This window comes from Macrobrachium nipponense, chromosome 3, assembly GCF_015104395.2.
Source record: "Macrobrachium nipponense isolate FS-2020 chromosome 3, ASM1510439v2, whole genome shotgun sequence".
Classification (NCBI taxonomy): Eukaryota; Metazoa; Arthropoda; class Malacostraca; order Decapoda; family Palaemonidae; genus Macrobrachium; species Macrobrachium nipponense.
The window spans coordinates 42,091,318-42,110,214 of NC_087202.1; the positions used below are offsets into that span (position 1 = coordinate 42,091,318).

Below are 18,897 nucleotides of genomic sequence, written 5' to 3' on the forward strand. Positions count from 1 at the left end.
AGACATCACTGTTCTAAAACAAGAAACAACGAAAATCAAAGAATGGCTTTAATAGCTAGAATTTCAAGTTCCTTTTTAAGACGACTGTTTTGAAAGTAGGGACTTTTCTTAATCAACAAGAACCAACAATTCGTGCTTTGTCGGTGGCAATAGTGTACTATAAGGCTTGGTTGCTTAACGTTGCAATTTACAAAATTGAAACAATGAAATATAAATAAGTATTCAGGCATAAAACACGTAAATAAACGAGGGACCAGACTGAAGCACGAAGTATTTACTATCAGTACGCCGCCGAATATACAAAAGCTGAGATTCTTCACAATTGTATCGTATAACAATAACTACAGATACAGATTGCCTTTATCGTATAAAAAACTGGGCCATCGAAGAATCAAAAGCCATTAAAATAATCAGTAAACATAAAAACACCATTATCACCCGAAGAAAAAATAAAAAGCCAAATGCACTTATATTACTTTACCAGGAAACTCGGGCGTGCGACAAAACAGAGCAACAAAACACAAAAATAAAAGTGTTTGTTTTCTGATAATTTCCCAGAACATCTTCAAGATCAGATCACACCTCCCAATAATCTGATCAACGCCCAGTCGAACATCTTTCTCCAAAATTACTTGGCGAAAATACTAAAAGAGGAGCAAGAAAGCGGCAACATTCCTTTTAATAAGCTAAGGAAAAAAGTAAAGTTAACAAAGGAAAGTAATCAAGAATATAACAGAGGTGACCAGAAAATGCTATCGCTAAGAAACAGGTTTAAAACACACACACACACACACAAAAAGAAGCTGCTAAACTCCATGCAATATATACAATCAAGGGAAAAAGAGGGCCAAGAAAGAGAACAGAAAACGCTTAACATAGAACGAGGAGGAAAAACGGCATCACAATAAATAAAAAATATGCAAGACAGAATGACGAAGAAAGGAGGGAGAAGCAGCAATGAAAAACACTTAACAAGTTAAGAAGAGGGGAAGAGGAATGTACACCGATTTAACCTGGGACTCGGTTCTCTCCGCAACAGCTGACGTAACGAACAACCGCAAGGTTTGAGGATAAAAAGAGAATAAAACGATGATAAGGTGACATAACGAGAGAGAGAGAGAGAGAGAGAGAGAGAGAGAGAGAGAGAGAGAGATTTAACACTAAACAATGGGGTTACTGCTACTGTGGTCATTAACCTAGGAAACAGATTTTCTAAAATAATGACAAAATCCTAATTAGGTTTTTTCTTTTTTCTCCTGACAACATTCAGCGATTTCTTGCCTACAAATACTCCATGGTAAGACAACACTAATATTTTATGCATAACATACTTACGAGTAATAGGTAAGGTAAATATGTTTCAAGAGTACAATCATAAACAAAAACAGGTTACAGATACTCCTTTAACTTTGATTCAGTTTAAAAAAAAAAAAACAGCAATTTGAACTCATTTGAACTCGATCTTATGATTACATATTTATTTATTTTCTGCCATTACTTGTGTTTTTATTAATGTAAAAAAATGGTTGAAAAGTTTATAAATGTATAGGAAGAACCGATCAAAAGACGAAATTAATAATAATTTTTATTATCGCAGACATTACACTTACAGATTCAAGCAATGTACCTTATTTGGAATTTCCCTTACCAAATTAAGATTAGTTCACATCCACACATTTATCTATACGCAACAAGGTATATATGCACTATGTACATGTGCAGATGCAGAGAGAGAGAGAGAGAGAGAGAGGAGAGAGAGAGAGAGAGAGAGAGAGAGAGAGAAATTCACATAAAAAAATGATAAACCAGACCCATCTGAGAAGGTGACCTTGGGAAGAAAAAATAAGCGGAAATTCTTCCTCCTCCTCCTCCTCCTCCTCCCAGCAACCCTGCAAATTGTGCCTGGCGCCGCCAAGCAGTCGGGAATACAGTCCTGGAAAAACGTCTGCAAAGCTGAAGATGATGCTTTGGCTGGGCAGCTCGCCAGAGGCCACCATCCACCAGCTCTTATCGGGACCTAAAAGCATTTCCCGGCAACTGGTCTCCCTAAAAAGGGCTACACCAATGCCCCATACATCACAATGGAGTCACTGCAGATACCATGTAAATAAACGGCCGCCTATGCCACGGCAAATCCAAGTCCAAGGGCTAGTCAATTGTCGTAAAGATAAGACGAGCTGCATTGTTCATTAACAATGTCCTAATCAGCCGACTATCTCCTGATTGCATGACCCTTACAAGCATCAAAACAGTAAACAATGTTCTCTGTGCTTGCCCGCTATGACATTTTGGTAAACATGCTTGCCAGTTAACATTGAAGTTTCCATGCAATATGCATGACGCTAATTAGATGAAAAGTCGATTCTAACAAGCCAACAACATAAACCCTTTATTTTTCACTATACTCTATTGTACACCATGCAAATCTCAATGAACGACGCTGAAGTGCGCACACAAATGTAGACTCGACCTTGTATTCCTTATACTATGCAACCGTCTTCTTTCAATGCAATGTTGACAATTGTTAATTATAATAAAATGCAACAAAGAGTATATTTTATCCACAACAACAAAGATGATAATTGTAACACCAAAAGTAACTCAATTCCAAGTCTACCTGGCGTCTCAAACTTCCCCGTTAACGAAGAAAATAAACTTTGGACAGTAATAACAAAATAAATCAAAGCGTACTCAATGCATTTCCTTGAAGAAGTCACACCACTAAATTCCGTGACAGGGTAAAAGCAACAATTAATCATCTGTTACTCCACAGGCAAACTCATATTCCCAAAAAGCAACTGCTTGAAGAAGAAAAGATCGAAAACGAGTGCTTTATAAAATAACCCCGATAGCGATCCCTTTTTGTGAACGGCAGGAATGGCTACTTTGCTTTTATGAGATGTTATAATAAGGAAGAAACAACCACCACAAACCCCAAAGTTTCCGAAATACCTACATTTGGAAGTGCTGGGGAATTAAAATACGAGTTCCGAAGTCCAAAGAAATCAAAAGGATATGAAAGACAACGGCTACATTCCATTACGTGTTTCAGACATGACAACAAAGTACTCCATTAAATTTCCCCCTATCAATGTAAATTTCGCAGTCAAATATTGACATGATCCAGCCTTACTAAAATAAAATACTTTACCGCTTCCCTGAATGAAGCTATTTCTTACAATGTTGACTGAAAATGCGAGATTCAAATAGTACCAAAAATACCGTCGACAGTGACAAATAGTATGAAAAGAAATACCGTTAATTACTAGAGTGTAAAATAGGTGTTGCTGACTGCAGAAATGGTATCGTTCCAACTCTTGAATGAATTCAATTTCCCGAATGTGGAAGCTCCACATTCCGTATATTTAACCCTTCCTATACGATTCTTCTCAAGTCTAGTGACATTAAAAAATAACTTGTATATACATACAAGCTTCGAGACCTATCCTGACCTAACAGACGTCATGTAGGTACCATTAAAAACTCGCCCCATGGGGCCTTCATTCTGCATGCTTATGCAGAGCATTAAAAACATAACTCGTTTTCATTACGCAAAAATTCTGTCGCTTCCAATAGAACCTCTAGCCAGGACATCTTGAGCAGACACAAAAGAACCAAAAATTGGAAAGAGATCACTTGTTTTCCACCAATTTCTGAGGCTGTCCTTCGAAAACAGACAAAGCAAACAATATACATATGCACGTTAATCTCCTCTCGGAATAAAATACGACAGGTAAATGAACACTGTATTATTCATTGGAAAATTATCATGAAAGATTAACTCAGAAATGATCATCATAATTCGAAAAGCATCACGTATGGTGCATTCCGATATCATATTCAACTGTGAACGAGACAGCGGGACGTGATTCATGAGATTCGACCATACATACGAAGCTCTGGAGTCGATTTGATTTTAGTACCTTGAAAGATAGCCAAAAAGAACAGAATAATGGACAGAGGTGCTATGCATCACTGATTATGGCATAAAACAAATGTGATAAATTGGAGGATGGTACAGGTGGGGGGGAGGGGGGGTGATTGGATGGATGGATGAAGGAAGAGGCGTGGGAGTTAGCAGACGACGTTGGTAAGGTTAGATGTATAAGGGAGGATTGGGGGGAGGAGGAGTATGGGGAGGAAGGGGTAGTCATATACCTAGAGACGGGACGTAACCTTCACCACCCAAAAACAGCCGAGAAGCTTATCCCTACACCTTACTCAAAAGGAATACCCTCAGTCACCGGATAAAAGAGCTAACACCTCACTCCCCTTCCAACCGGCTTCCCTCCCCACTGGTTCCGTTCAGTGCCTGAAAAGAACCCACACACACACACACATACAAATAAAAATATAAAATACCGATAAAAATCCATCGACAGAAGAAAAATCAACTTGTTTATGGGCCACTTTCTCGCCTTCTACGACGATGTTCTCGTTCTATAAGATGAGCAGCATCGGCAGTTAGGAGCTAAATTACAATCGTCAGACACGAAACGCAATCACTGGTAGACGTGTTTGATTAGGCGGAAAGCGAAGTAGTGAAAAAATAAACATATTTTTATACGAACCTTGGTCTATAAATAAAACCAGCCACTCGTAAAATCCATCAGATTTAACGAGATCATATAATTTGGATTACTGGTCTAGACGATGCTGATCGCGCAGATTTCCATATAAGCCAGCTTTGGCGGCTTCCTCAATCAACATCATATCGAAAATGATAAATTCATTGCTTCCATGCTAATTGGAACATTACCAGTATACATCTCATCTGACTTACCGCAAGAGACACCATCTTCGGGGAGATGGAAGATCAGAAGTAAATATCTTCATAAGCATGTAAATAGAAAATGCTACCCATGTCACAATTCAAAACCGTATAAAAATCCGCTGAACTTTGGCGTACAAACGCACGTATCGCTGACGCTGACGCTGACGCTGACGCTGACACTGACACACACACACACACACACACACACACACACACATATATATATATATATATATATATATATGTGTGTGTGTGTGTGTGTGTGTGTGTGTGTATAACTGAATCACGAAAGTTAGGAACGTGATAAATCCATAAATAAAGATATATGCCACGAAGGAAAAATAAACGAAGGAGTATCTGCGAGACCTTTCGACGTTAAACGTCCTTTACGTCGAAAGGCCTCGCAGATACTCCGTTTATTTTTCCTTCGTGGCTCATATCCTTATTTATATATATATATAATATATATATATCATATATATATATATATATTATTATATATATATATAATATTATATATATCTATATAATATCCCGTTTTGAAACCAGTTCTATAAGCAGCCAAGAAAACGTTGCGTAATCGAGGCACGAGGCACCAAAGGAGAAAGAAGCTGGCGACAGCCAGCCAACCTTTTAAACGTTAAAAAGCGGGTTACGAAGGGAGGCGAGCACAGGAGGGGCTCTTGATATCCAACACCATTCTTTGGATGGGGATTTAGAGAATAGAGCAGACATATGGTGACAGAATAACGCCGTGAATCGTCGCTGGCGACTGAAGTTATTTGGGATGTTTTCCCTTAGTAAAACTATTCAAAACTAACGATTTAAAAATCTATATCTTCTTTTAAATCGTTCTTGGCTGCAATTAGATGGATATATCTGTGATTAAATTTCTAAATATTTAATTCTAAACCACGGCTATAACAGACTTTCTAACAAAGTTGCATTGCATTATCTTCGCAAAGGATTCTAAGAAACAATGACAAATTTTTCCACTATTACACAATATACGCTAAAATCAAGTATTTGTTACAAAAACTAATGAAAGGCTGTCTATCGCCTCTTAAGAGGGAAGGTAACAGAAATGGGAAGACAGAATTAGAGAGAGAATTCCAAAATAAAACAGCCTCCTAATTCGTGCTACTAAGACATTCGATATTCACAAGAAGGACGAAAGTACAATAAATACGTACGAATACAAGAAACACTACGATAAGCTGCGTTATCAGAAGAAGAGCAGCAACTCTAACGTTGCGACGAAGAGTCAAACAACGAAATGTGACTTACACGTGAGAGAGAGAGAGAGAGAGAGAGAGAGAGAGAGAGAGAGAGAGAGAGAGAGAGAGAGAGAGAGCAATAATTTTTTTCTTAACCCTGAACACAAACAGATACACTTCCCATTGTAATCACTCAAGGAAGGATCCCTTCATGGTTCCTAATAAAGAAAAGCTGAAGACGGCAATGGAATAACAATGCAAGATGCCATACAGCCGCCAACTCTATGAGCAAACCAGCTGAATGCTTCTTAAATAGGTAAACTAAATACATAATCCATAAGTTTCAACACAACGAATAAATCTAAATTATTCAATCAATAGGAAAATGCTTGAAATCTCCAAGTGGTGATCTAACGGATAAGTTTACGAAAATGCTGATCTTTAGATTATAAACATTAAGTCACCTCTATAACACTGACACTGGGAAGTTAAGCCTTTAATACAACACAGTCAACAACCTATAAACATTTTCCTTATCTGGACGCTTCTAACTCTTCTTTGCTGGAAACTATTGCAGTAATGCAACATTTACCGTAACCATAAACCTAACTACACTTCAAAATCCGAAATGCCCAAATCTAAAACTGATTTTCATTTTTCATTTTAAAATACACAACAATAGTTTCTTAAAATGCTGTTTCTTGACAAAAAAAAAAAAAGTGTAGTACGCTAGTGTAATTAAACTTTATTTAGAGAATAAATCATTATTTACAAGATTCATGAAAGCTATTACCTCCATCACACACTGCTTATAGAAACGTTGTAACATTCACCAAAAGCTGTCACCAGTAAAAATATTCTATATTTTAACTGAAATCTGATTCTATCAATTTGTGTGTGCGTGTGTGTGTGTGTGAGATCGAAAAAAATTTACTTGGACATGACATTTTGAAAACGATTTTAGTATATTCTGAAGAAAAAAATGGCAATGACTAAAATACAAGAAGAAACAGCGACTTCAGTTGAAGTTGCACGTGAACGTATAAAAACAAATGAGACTGCGATCCCAACATTAGCCCTGTAACAAGATGCAGAATATCACGGGAAGAGACAAAGGCAACATCAGATCGGGTATCGTATTAAATGTCTCTGGTTCTGTCATAAAAATTCTTTTATCACCGCAATGCACCAAAAGATGCCTAAGATACGACAGCAATGCACGTCGAAAAACTGGACATACAAGAGCATTACTGAACTGTTCAAAGGCAATAGTGATATGAGGACATTACCGAGGTGTTACGTTGAAACCTAAATGGGAGGAAATAGTGTCACCCCTTAATTAATTTTCACTGCCTTCATTTCCTATTATTCATAATAAATTTACTGAATACCTTCCTATCACAAAAGACAAATCATAATTATTCCGGCCTGGAAAATGTCTTAGACCGTTAAAAAAACATTAATTTCAAGAGCAATGAACATATTATATAAATCTATTCAACTATCATGAGATCCATATCAGAGCAGCAAGCACATACAATTTTTCAACGTAATAAACATAAACCATTTCTATTCCAAAGGAAATGCATCAAACACTATTCATGAAACAAACAACTTAAATAATCAAATAGTAAACACAGACCCAAAACAAGTGACGAGAAGCAGCGCAGACGCGTCGTAAAAAATAATTAAATATATATTTAAAAAAAAACATAAAAAATGGACACGAACTAAAGCGTCCAGACTACTTGATGTAAGGTCTTCTTCCACCAGGAAGTCTAAGACCTCACGATTTATCAGCACAGGAGATCATTTCTCCTTTACAAAACCCACGAAAGACCGACGTGCTTTACCGTTAGGGCGCTGTCAGATTAAAATGACAAGCACAACAATGCCCTTCTTTAAGGCGGCGGCTAATAGGTCTCAAGGCGGGGGCCCTCTGGGCCATTTACGGCCTGAGCAAATTAGCGACGAGTGACCTGAGCCTTAGTGAAAGAACATCCTTAAAAATAAACTTGTACCCCCGTCCCCAAAAACCCCCCACCCACCGCAAAGTATATAATTATCTGCTTCCTGCAGCCTCACTGCCGTTCCAATATGTGTAATCGGCTGACACTTCTTCAGTTGCAAATTGCATTAATTTGGGCTTGTTGTCAGAGGCATGGTCAAAACTAAGCGTCAGACAGATTAAGTCTTCATATTATCGACGCACAACATACCGTGGGATGACAGATGAAGATGCTAAATGAGAAAGAGGGAGAAAGTTACTTTCTTGTGCACAGAAACATTCCAGGGGAGTTTTGTTCTGTATTTAATTTGTTATTCCAAATGCAGTTCTGCACGAAAATGCAATATATATATCCGATGAAGGGAAGAAATGGGTATTTGCTTTGGCCTTGGGTATATAAACGTATTACAAGAGAGACGGCGGACTATCTGCCCTTCGGGGCGAATACGTAGGTGTAGATAGTGGTAGTAGGCAAGACCTTTAGGTCTTGTTGGTAGTAGTCGGCTCCCGTAGAGGGTGGCTGGACCTGTCGACGGCCTTGTAAGCGAATCGGCTGAGACATTTCGGTACGCCACATTTTTTCCCCACCAGCCTCTGGTGGTCGTCTTTATCAGTTAAGAATATCCTGAAATGGACATGTACTGAGGCAGAGGCTACTGAATAAGGTGGCCTCGTCTGCTCGTCCTGTCATCGCTGATTTCGAGGTATCTAGAGCAGTCTGACGGCCGGGCGAAAGATGTCGCTCACTGACAATGCGTTGGCGTTTTATAGTCACTTCACAACTATTTTCATGGTTGATTATTTATACAGCAACGTCTGGTAGCGAGAAAAATAACACAAAATTCGGTATTGAAAAGCACAAAGAGCACGGCCCATTAGATATAACGTTTCCTTATAATTCATGGACTTTTGGTCCGAAACCACAAATATTTTCCACTTTTTTAATTCATTTTTTGCAACATGAGCCACTTATCTAGTCAACCTAATAAAACGACATTCCGTGGTTGTAACCATCCTCGGAAGGCATTAAATTCAACTCACAAATGAGAGAGTGGGCAGTCAAAGAGTGAGCAGCGCTGAACCTTCCAGTATGCTACAATAAATTTCGAACTTCGCTGGGTAGCCCGAACCTTTAGCGGGCATTCAGGCTGTCCGCTAAGAGCAACCGCAACTTATGTGCCTTCGTAACAACACAATGCGATATCCATCTTGGGAGACGAAGAAACTTAAATGGTAAGATGGAAATCACTATTTCAATGCTCCTGATTTGTGGCTTCTAAATAGGATTTTTTTTTCTTATGTGGCTGCTAACATGAAAATACAAAAAGAGAGAAAAGCTAAAATACTGATTAGAATACGTTTGAAGACACAGGTCTAACAACACTAACAAATTTCGGTGAACAAAGTTTCAATATATTTCAATGAAACAATTAACAGCCACGTAAAGGCATGCACACAAAATACACAACAAACATATCACACAAACGAGAGAGAGAGAGAGAGAGAGAGAGAGAGAGAGAGAGAGAGAGAGAGAGAGAGAGAGAGAGAGAGACATTGTCAAAAAAAAAAAATTCCATTATGATTTCTTCAACTAAAAGTATTGCTATATCATCTACACATCCGCGAGGCATACCGAGATAAGAGCAACTCGGCCGTCAGCTTCTTGGGCACCATAATTTTCTCACATGGAACACGAAAACACAAGAACGCCAGTTCCTGTAACCGAAGGTGCTAGTCAGGCACGGCGCAAATTTTAGCACCTTGTGAAGATACGTAAAGATACACGGAAAAAGGGGATGATTCTGCGTGGTTGGGTCTCCAGTAAAAAAAAAAATAAATAAATAAAATAAATAAATAAAAAAATCACATTTAACAAAATGAGTCCGGTCCTCCCACAACATCAGCATTTTTTGTCAAGAGCTAAAAGGTTATTTATATCTCTACGTAGAATACGGCACTGAGAATATTACTGATTTTGTCTTTCAAACAAGTATAAGAACGTAAAGCGTGATATTAACAACGCACAATCTCTCTCTCTCTCTCTCTCTCTCTCTCTCTCTCTCTCTCTCTCTCCTCTCTCTCTCTCTCTCTCTCTCTAAACTAAAGGCTAAACGTCAAAATCATCGATCACGTGGATTGAAAGCTTCCTTGATGAGCAACAGATAAATATAGAGCCATTATGTCTATGTTCGGGACGAATGTGTAATGATTACTACTCGAAAAGGAAGATGTGAACTTTTCTAAAATCACGATAGTACACATTTCAAGTTTTCATTAATAAAAATTATGCTATTACTACTGTTACTAGCATTAATAGCGGTAAAAAAAACTCGAGTCCAAAAGGAGGAAATGTATATTAGGTGTCAAGAATGGAAGATAAATCGCAAAAATATCATAGAACATCAACAAGATGACGAAAGAAGTGGCAGTAGTCGTAGTAGTAGTGGTGGTAGTAGTAGTAGTACAAACGACAAATAACGTTTAAAGTAAAAAAATAAAGAAAATAAAACATAAAAAAAGGAAGGCTCGAAGAAATTTTCAAATATCCGATTCCCACTGCCAAGGAAAATATGGGAAAATAGATCTGTTGACGCAAGGAAGGCAATTTACTTTTGACAGCCGAGTTTAAAGGTCACGAACAGACAAAGAGAAGACCTTGAGTAAAATAAAGGTCATGACTTGATTCTTTTCAGGTAAACGTATCCAAGCTTGTCATAGTACTCAGAGTCATTTTGAAGAAGGGAAAAAATATGGATAAAGTATCTACTGAAGGAATATATTTTATATATATATATATATAATATATATATATGGATATATATATATATATATTTATATACACACACCACACATTACACACACACACACACATTAATATATATATATCTATATATATATATATATACTATATATATATATATATATATATATATATATATATTATATCACACGGACACACACTACACAAACGACACCACATATATATTATAATATATATATATTATATATATATATTATTTTTATCATATATATATACATCTACATATATATATAATATATATGTATATTATATACATATATAACATATATACATATATATATATATATATATATATATATAATATTATATATATATCATATATATATATATATATATATATATATATATGTGTGTGTGTGTGTGTGTTGTGTGTGTTAGTTGTATGTGTGTTTGTGTGTTTTTCTCCATTTTATAAAAGAATAACTAAGTGAATTCAAGCGTTATATTAGGATATTGCTGAACAAAAAACTAAATGGTCCCGCAACCAACAACGCATATAGACGATTATGAGAGAGAGAGAGAGAGAGAGAGAGAGAGAGAGAGAGAGAGAGAGTCCTTCCAACTTTCTAATAACGTCAAGCAGCGAGCGACCACCGGATCTTTCCCTAGGGCAGGGTTATTCCCTCAAGGGCACTGTTTAGAGGCGGGCACAATTACGAAGGGAGCCCCCCAAGGTATGCGCTCGCCTCCACATGGTGTACGAATGAATATGACAAAAATAGACAATGCAATGGAGGGGAAAACAAACAATGAGGGACTTTCTTTTGTGTCCCATCTCGTTTTTGAGTGAAAATAATTTATTTATTGCGAGACTGCTTTTGTTGAAAGTGAAAAACTTAACAGGTTTTTAAGTTTTTTCAGTACAACACAATTTCCCCTCTGTCAAAAGAAAAAAAAAACAGATCAACAAGAAATGGAAAGTAATAAAAAAAACATTAAAACTGAGGAAAATGAGAGATTAACTTTCAAAACGGGTAATTTCTGCTGAACATGAAATTCTGAAATGGTCGCATAATTAGTTAATGACGGAATAACAACGTTGCTACCAAGAGTATTCCCTCAAGGTCCTATCCGTCTTCCCCATCTGTTGTCTGCCGTTACTATGGTATCAGTGAAACCAAATGCATGTGTGCTCACGCGCGCGTGAGTGTGCGCGCGTGTGTGTGTATGTGTGTGAGGGAGAAAGAGAGAGCGAGAGAATTTTCTATTTAACCTCATTCCACACTTGAAATGGGTTGAGCAAACAATGGCATAAACAACAATACAGCTGAAACAAAACAAATAGAGACTGTTACCAGGTTAGCTGGTCACACGCTAGCATGAGCTCTTCTCCTATGAGCATCCTGTAAAAATACAGGCCACTGAATCAAAGTGAACCGGAACCACAATAGAAAAACACAGCCCGTGTTCTTAATTCCAGCAAGTCATCCGGGAAAAGCACAGTAGCACAAATACCAGAAAACAGCAACACAACAATGTAAACAAGATAAAAAAAAAATGTCGTCAGCGCCCTCTGACCTCTTCGTCGGTAATTACAAACATCTTCAGATACAAACACAGACAAGCCACCCTACGCCTCTGAGCACTGCTACTGGCCCACTTTCTTTTTCCTTCAATAATGTCTTCAAACGTGGCTCATTGAAACATTAACGCATTCATGGCAGAGAGAGAAGAAGTGGGTAGCAAAGAAAATCAAGGAAGCAATTAACTTTCGCAAAGCTGAACCTGGTCGTTTCGAGAACCACTTACTTTGTAGGGGATACAAAAATCACTAAGCTCAAGGTAAACGGACCCATCCGATCAGTGTTACGAATTAAAGAGAAACATGCTACCTAAATATATCGTATCCTTCAATCACAGCCTAATACTGTATGAGGATAAAGGTGAAAAATAAAGGAAAAATAAATACATTCACCATACACCACCCTATTCCTTTGAGGTTTAAATGCAAACCAAGTCCGATACTAGCTACTGGAAACAGCAAAGCCCTTATATTACAGGCAGTCCAAGACTGTTCGTAACAATATTTTGCAATATAAAAAAGTAAAACACACACACACACACACAAACAGCATATACGATTACTTCGTCAATGTTCAATAATATTTCGATTAACGCGTGTACGTATATAAATACCTATAAAATAAAAAAATAAAAAAATAAAAAACACGGAAAATTTTCCGGTTAACTTACAGGTTCTTTAAGTGGGGATAAACCACAAAGTCAGGAAGCCTGATTCTGTCGGGCAGCGCCGTATCATCTAAAAACTTCAGAGGAAAAAGTGACTGATACCTAAAACGAAAATAAATAACCCGCGATCTTTAATCAATATTCATAATCACATGAGATAATTATGTGCAATAAGAGGAAAGAGGGAGGATTGCGTAGTACCCCTCAAACGGCCCCCACCCCGGCCCCGCACCGAAAACGTCTCTTTCCGTCAACCACGGCGTAATACACGAGCCGAATCGCGCTCGCTTCCTTTCCAACAACAGAAACGTGCCCCGAAGGTTAACGAAAGTGGAACTAATTAAGGTACTGGAAAAACATGGAGGCACAAAGCTAACCAACACCAATTTTCTGTAATTCAGGACAACAGTAGGGCTGGGGGAGGGTTTGGGGAGGGGGGGAGGGGGGAGGGTCAGCTACCGACTCCAAGGACCGGCTCCCTAGCCACCAGACCCCCGCCTGGTATTAAAGATTCCTAGAGGGGAAACAATAACGGTTTACTGACTATGAAAAACGCAATAGTGAGATTTCCCGTAACCTCCAAATTTTAACGAGGCCAAATCAAATAAATACATACATACATGCATACATACATGTATATACATACTATATATATATCGTATCTGTGTTAATCTTGTAACAGAGTGTCTGAGAGAGAGAGAGAGAGAGAGAGAGAGAAGGGGGGGGGGGGGAGGTTCTTACTAAGTACCAAGCAAGACTAAAGCGAAACGACAAACTTTCGACAGAATGGTGGAGCTTCAACTCTTGCTATAAAAGGTCTTATAAAGACTAACATATTTCATTCGAAATTCGGCAAAAGCAGAGGAACATACAAAAATTAATAAAGCTACGGTAACCTTTTCCTGTGTTATTTCATCCCTTGACATTTCTTTGTAAAAAAAAATACACAAACACAACAAGGAAGAAGTATACAAGAATAAGCCTCTTCCTTTATAGGACCAAACATTTAAGGATTCTTCCGACTTTCACCTATCTCGAAAAAGGGAATTATCTCCAAAATAAATACCAACGAAAAACAGCCAAGAAATATAAATGATAAAAGACTGGAGTTGAGTCAATGTTTCAACGAATTCCACCAATACATCTCCATTGGAGTTGGGAAAAACATGATTTTTCAGGGAAACATCTTCGCCATAACATTCCTGACGAAAAGAGAGAGAGAGAGAGAGAGAGAGAGAGAGAGAGAGAGAGAGAGAGAGAGAGAGAGAGAGAGGACCAGGCCTAAACTTTAAAAATTTTCTATATAACAATTTCTGAGAAAACGAACCTTAAAAATTAAAAACAGCGCTTAATTCACAACATTTCAGCGATCAACCGGTCGACGAATCTTACTGTTTACGACACAACCCATTAGTTCACTACGTCCAGTATCCCACCACGGCCAGTACAACTACCTGTACCTCCCACACAATTAAAATTGCGTCATAGAGCCGTGACGTCATCTTTTCCCAACATCTTAAAATATAAAAATAATTACCGAGCAAGAAAGCAAATTTCTAAAAAAGAACGAGCATCTGGAGATAAGTCAGAATTTAACACCCCTATAAGCTTCCCTATATAACTAAAACTAAAGACATCATTAAAACATCAGCGCACAATGAACCCGTTTGTACTTTCCACATGCTTCAAAAGTACAAGAGCGTTCAGAGGTACAAGTGTTCCAGAAGTACATTCCACTTAGCCTTTCATTTCTCATGAAAGTTAGTTTATTATCTTAAGTTGCTTTTCATTTGTAACCCATACATATAATAGCGAGTTCGTTCAACTCCTCAACCTGCTCTTTAATCCAGTTCTCTGGCCAACTTGGAAATTTAAAACGGTAGATACTTGAAGCCACGTGCAGAAATCTTTAGGGAAGAAGTACTTTACATGAGTACACAAACTCAACGCCGCACAAATATTGGTTAGATGATATATATATATATATATATAATATATATATATATATTATATATATATATATATATATATATATATATATATATATATATATATATATATATATAGTGTGCAAATACATAGTATTCTTATATACGAGACTAGGGACAGACCATGCAGTAACCCAACCTTCTCTCTCTCTCTCTCTCTCTCTCTCTCTCTCTCTCTCTCTCTCTCTCTCTCTCTCTCTCCCCAGATCCAATCCCAGCACCTTATTCCCCCTTTAATGATCACGACTTTCCCCACCAGCAAACGGCACAGCAACTCATCGGCGCCAATTTCCCTAAATTTGGAGTTCAGCCGTCAACACCTGCAACCACACGGGTCAAAGGGGCCTAAGTGCCCACGGATATCTGTCTTCCCGTTCCACGAAGACAACTCGGAAAAGTTGGAACGACAAACAGAAGAGGGAACGTACATGACGTACGGTAAATTGATGAAGAAGCATGGAAGCCTCTCATCAGGATAAACAAACCACATGAAGACGAAAAAAAATATGGAAGTGTTTATTCTTTCTTTAGCATAAAAAATCAGAGAGAGAGAGAGAGAGAGAGAGAGAGAGAGAGAGAGAGAGAGAGAGAGAGAGAGAGTCACTTCACCAAACGAAGAAGTAAATTTAATCGACTGATAAATTGAGAGGGGTCACACTGGAGGTCCAAGCAAATAAACGTTAAAAGGAGAAAATGGTAGATAACCAAAGAATGCGAGGGGAAAAGTAGGCCAAGGGAAAGAACTTTGACGGCGAAAAATAATGGAAAATCAGAGAGAGAGAGAGAGAGAGAGAGAGAGAGAGAGAGAGAGAGAGAGAGAGAGAGAGAGAGATCCAAAACAACGTACAGTACATTTCCTTATCACGCATAACTACATGAATACACGCAACTGGTCAGTGTGGCACATATGTAAAGTACCAGTTTCAGTATTTCCAACAATGATGATAATCGCACACACACAAATGGAGCTTAGGTGGTAACTGAACCATGTATTCTTGTATAAGTATTCAAATAACTTCACTCAATACATACTTATGTAAAGTGCCCTGGACCATAAACTATTTCTCAATTATCGGGAGTCGTGTTCTATTTGTGGGCTCTTAATTATGCAAAATAATCTAACTAGAATTATGTTATGATCGTTCTCAATCTATGAAACACGAATTAAGCATCATTCCTCCTTTTCAAAACTTGTGAAACATGGACAAAACAGCCCAAGTCAGGATAAAACCGTCATTTACCTAATTCTGAGAAAATTAAGACTTTTTGAGTTAATACAAAACACTATAAAACCATTTCTGGTCCCTTAAATTGTTTGGCAAAAAGGCAAACAAAACTCGGGGAATATTGCCATCCACCAAGTATCACGAAAATTAAATATATTCCCCTAATGGAAATCTTTAAAATCTCTTATCATTATCATATGTGAAATTATTACTAGCCAAACGGCTACCGAAGTCGGGAAAGCACAATGCTACAAGCTTAAGGGGCTCCAACAGGAAAAGCAGCCCAGCACGGAAAAAAAAAACTACAGGAGTAAAGACTTAAGTATGCATGACCCATAACCATGAAAAAAATACAAATAAGAACAACAATTATGATGTAACCAATAAACTTTGAAATGCTCAACAACTAGAAAAGGCAATACTGTTGGAATCAACCAAATAATTTGTACTACGTGGATGGCTGAATCAGGGAAGCTGAATGCAAAGGATGATAAGAGGCATGAAAAGTTTCAGAGCATGCACTGGGTTAACTGAACCATGGTGCCAAATATTAAGTCTTAACTACTACATCTGAGATAAGATATAATAAAAGGAAATTTTTTGTCCAACAACTTTAGATAAAGGCAAAAGAGACGTATTCATTATACACTGATTACAGATAAGGTTGCTTCCTCTACTGTGTTTCGACTTGAGTATTTGGTTTTGAACGCTTGTAGTCGAAAATTACTTCTTAAAACTGCTCAGAAACCAAAAATTAACATAAAACGCTGGTCAGAATTGACCGTGGTCTTTTTGGTATCGCTAAAGTATATTTGTGCATGAACCATGGTAGCAAAAGCTAGATAAGTGTATAGGACTGTTGACCGAATTAATAAAATGTTATTGTTGCGGTACGGGTCCGTAATCATAGCTAAAGCCTTTAACGAAAGTTCAGTAATATTTTTCTACATAAGATTTGAACAAAAGCCTCTTTTCCTAACTTCCCACAGTATCTCTTCCTTCAGATTTTAAATTTATAAAAAAAAATGGAACATAATTACTACTTCCTCCTTTTAAATCAAGTTATCATACAACTCTAATATCCACTGTATTACAAGACTGCTGTAAGAAATATATCTCCATATACACTATACGTAAAATTCATTAAACTAAAAAATTATAAGAAAGAATAGGCAAAGTTTAGCCGAGTCTTGCATCTCCCAAATGTCAGGTCAAATTTTGCTACTGTACATCAACTTTTTCCTTTATTTAACTTAAAAACATACCATGTAGCATATGGTGTATTCCATCATTTTCTTATTACATTTGATCCATAATCTTGTTACAATCAGGCACTCATACAATTCTCATTTTTACTTTTGGGTAAAAAAAAAAAAAAAATTATTAAGACAGTGCGAAATTTATGCATTAGAGGAATCCAAAAACGCAAATAGCAGACATGCACTGTGTAACCATATAAATTACGAAAGGATTCATGACATCATGGCTTCTTGCAAAAGTAAAATTCAAAGTGGATGCAGTATCAAGTCCTGCATTAAATACATTTTACCTTACTCTTCTTTTACACGACATTTTAATATAAAAAACACAACACTTACAATATAAATACATACACTACAGCAAGATTTCTTTAGGCCCCTTATGTGCACGGAAATCAGGGTCATAGGACCATAAATCATAGCACTTCTTAAATATTTACCAAAAGAAACTGAATGCACAGCACAATAAACAAAGGCAACGGTAATGCCACAATTACATATTTGATATTTTATATACAGCATAATTTAACAATTTCTGTATTGAACTATAATTTTAAATACCACATATGAAATTTCTGTTACACCATCTTAGGTTTATAAAAGCTTCATGACAAAGGTTTAAACCAGCAAATACAATACATACAAATGATGAGACCATATACTAGAACACTTTTTAAAAAATCAGATTAAAATGGCAATTTATTTTAACACAAACAATTAGCTTATAAAAAAGACCATTGGTTACATTAACTCTTTTTACCAAATGAATATAAAGATGGGGAAAAATAAACGAAACAACTATTAAAGCCAGTCAGCAATGCATGAAAAGCAAAAGCAAGGAAGCCTGCACATAATAATATATAAAACGCCACCAAAATGAAATGTTTTCACAAAAGGTGCTGCAAGCAGTGCATTCAGCAGACATGTGCAGTGCAGTGCAGTATAGCAATAGCATTGCAAATATGGGTCATGACCTAACATTATACACAAACTAAAAACCTCTACATGTATTTCACTATTTATGCAACTTCCCTGATTCTATGGTTCTAAAAATGAAATACCCAAACAACATTACAACTGAACTGTAAAACTGTACAAAAATCGATATACAAACAAAAATTAACCAAAAATGAAGTTCCCATTGTGATGCGAATTCTTTTCACACTAAGGAACTACATACTACAGTAGTTTAAAATTAGCATGAACACATGTCTACTTGACCAGATTTCTAGCCTCTAATTTATGAAACAAATAAGACACACCATTTGTACTATTAAATCTATACTATAATCTGCACTTCATATCAACCTGGTTACTTTAGAGAGAAAAAACACCAATAACTACTGTACTAAAGTGTCACTCACCTCAAAGCTAAACAAAATATTTAAGAACCCAATCAAAAACTTTAAAGGAA

General features: G+C 37.0%; 1 protein-coding gene across 28 annotated transcripts in view; it reads right to left on the reverse strand.

Annotated features, from left to right (window-relative positions):
• Positions 1-18,897, reverse strand: part of LOC135221710 (rho GTPase-activating protein 21-A-like) — a 669,873-nt gene that overhangs the window by 177,147 nt on the left and 473,829 nt on the right. The window lies entirely within an intron of this gene.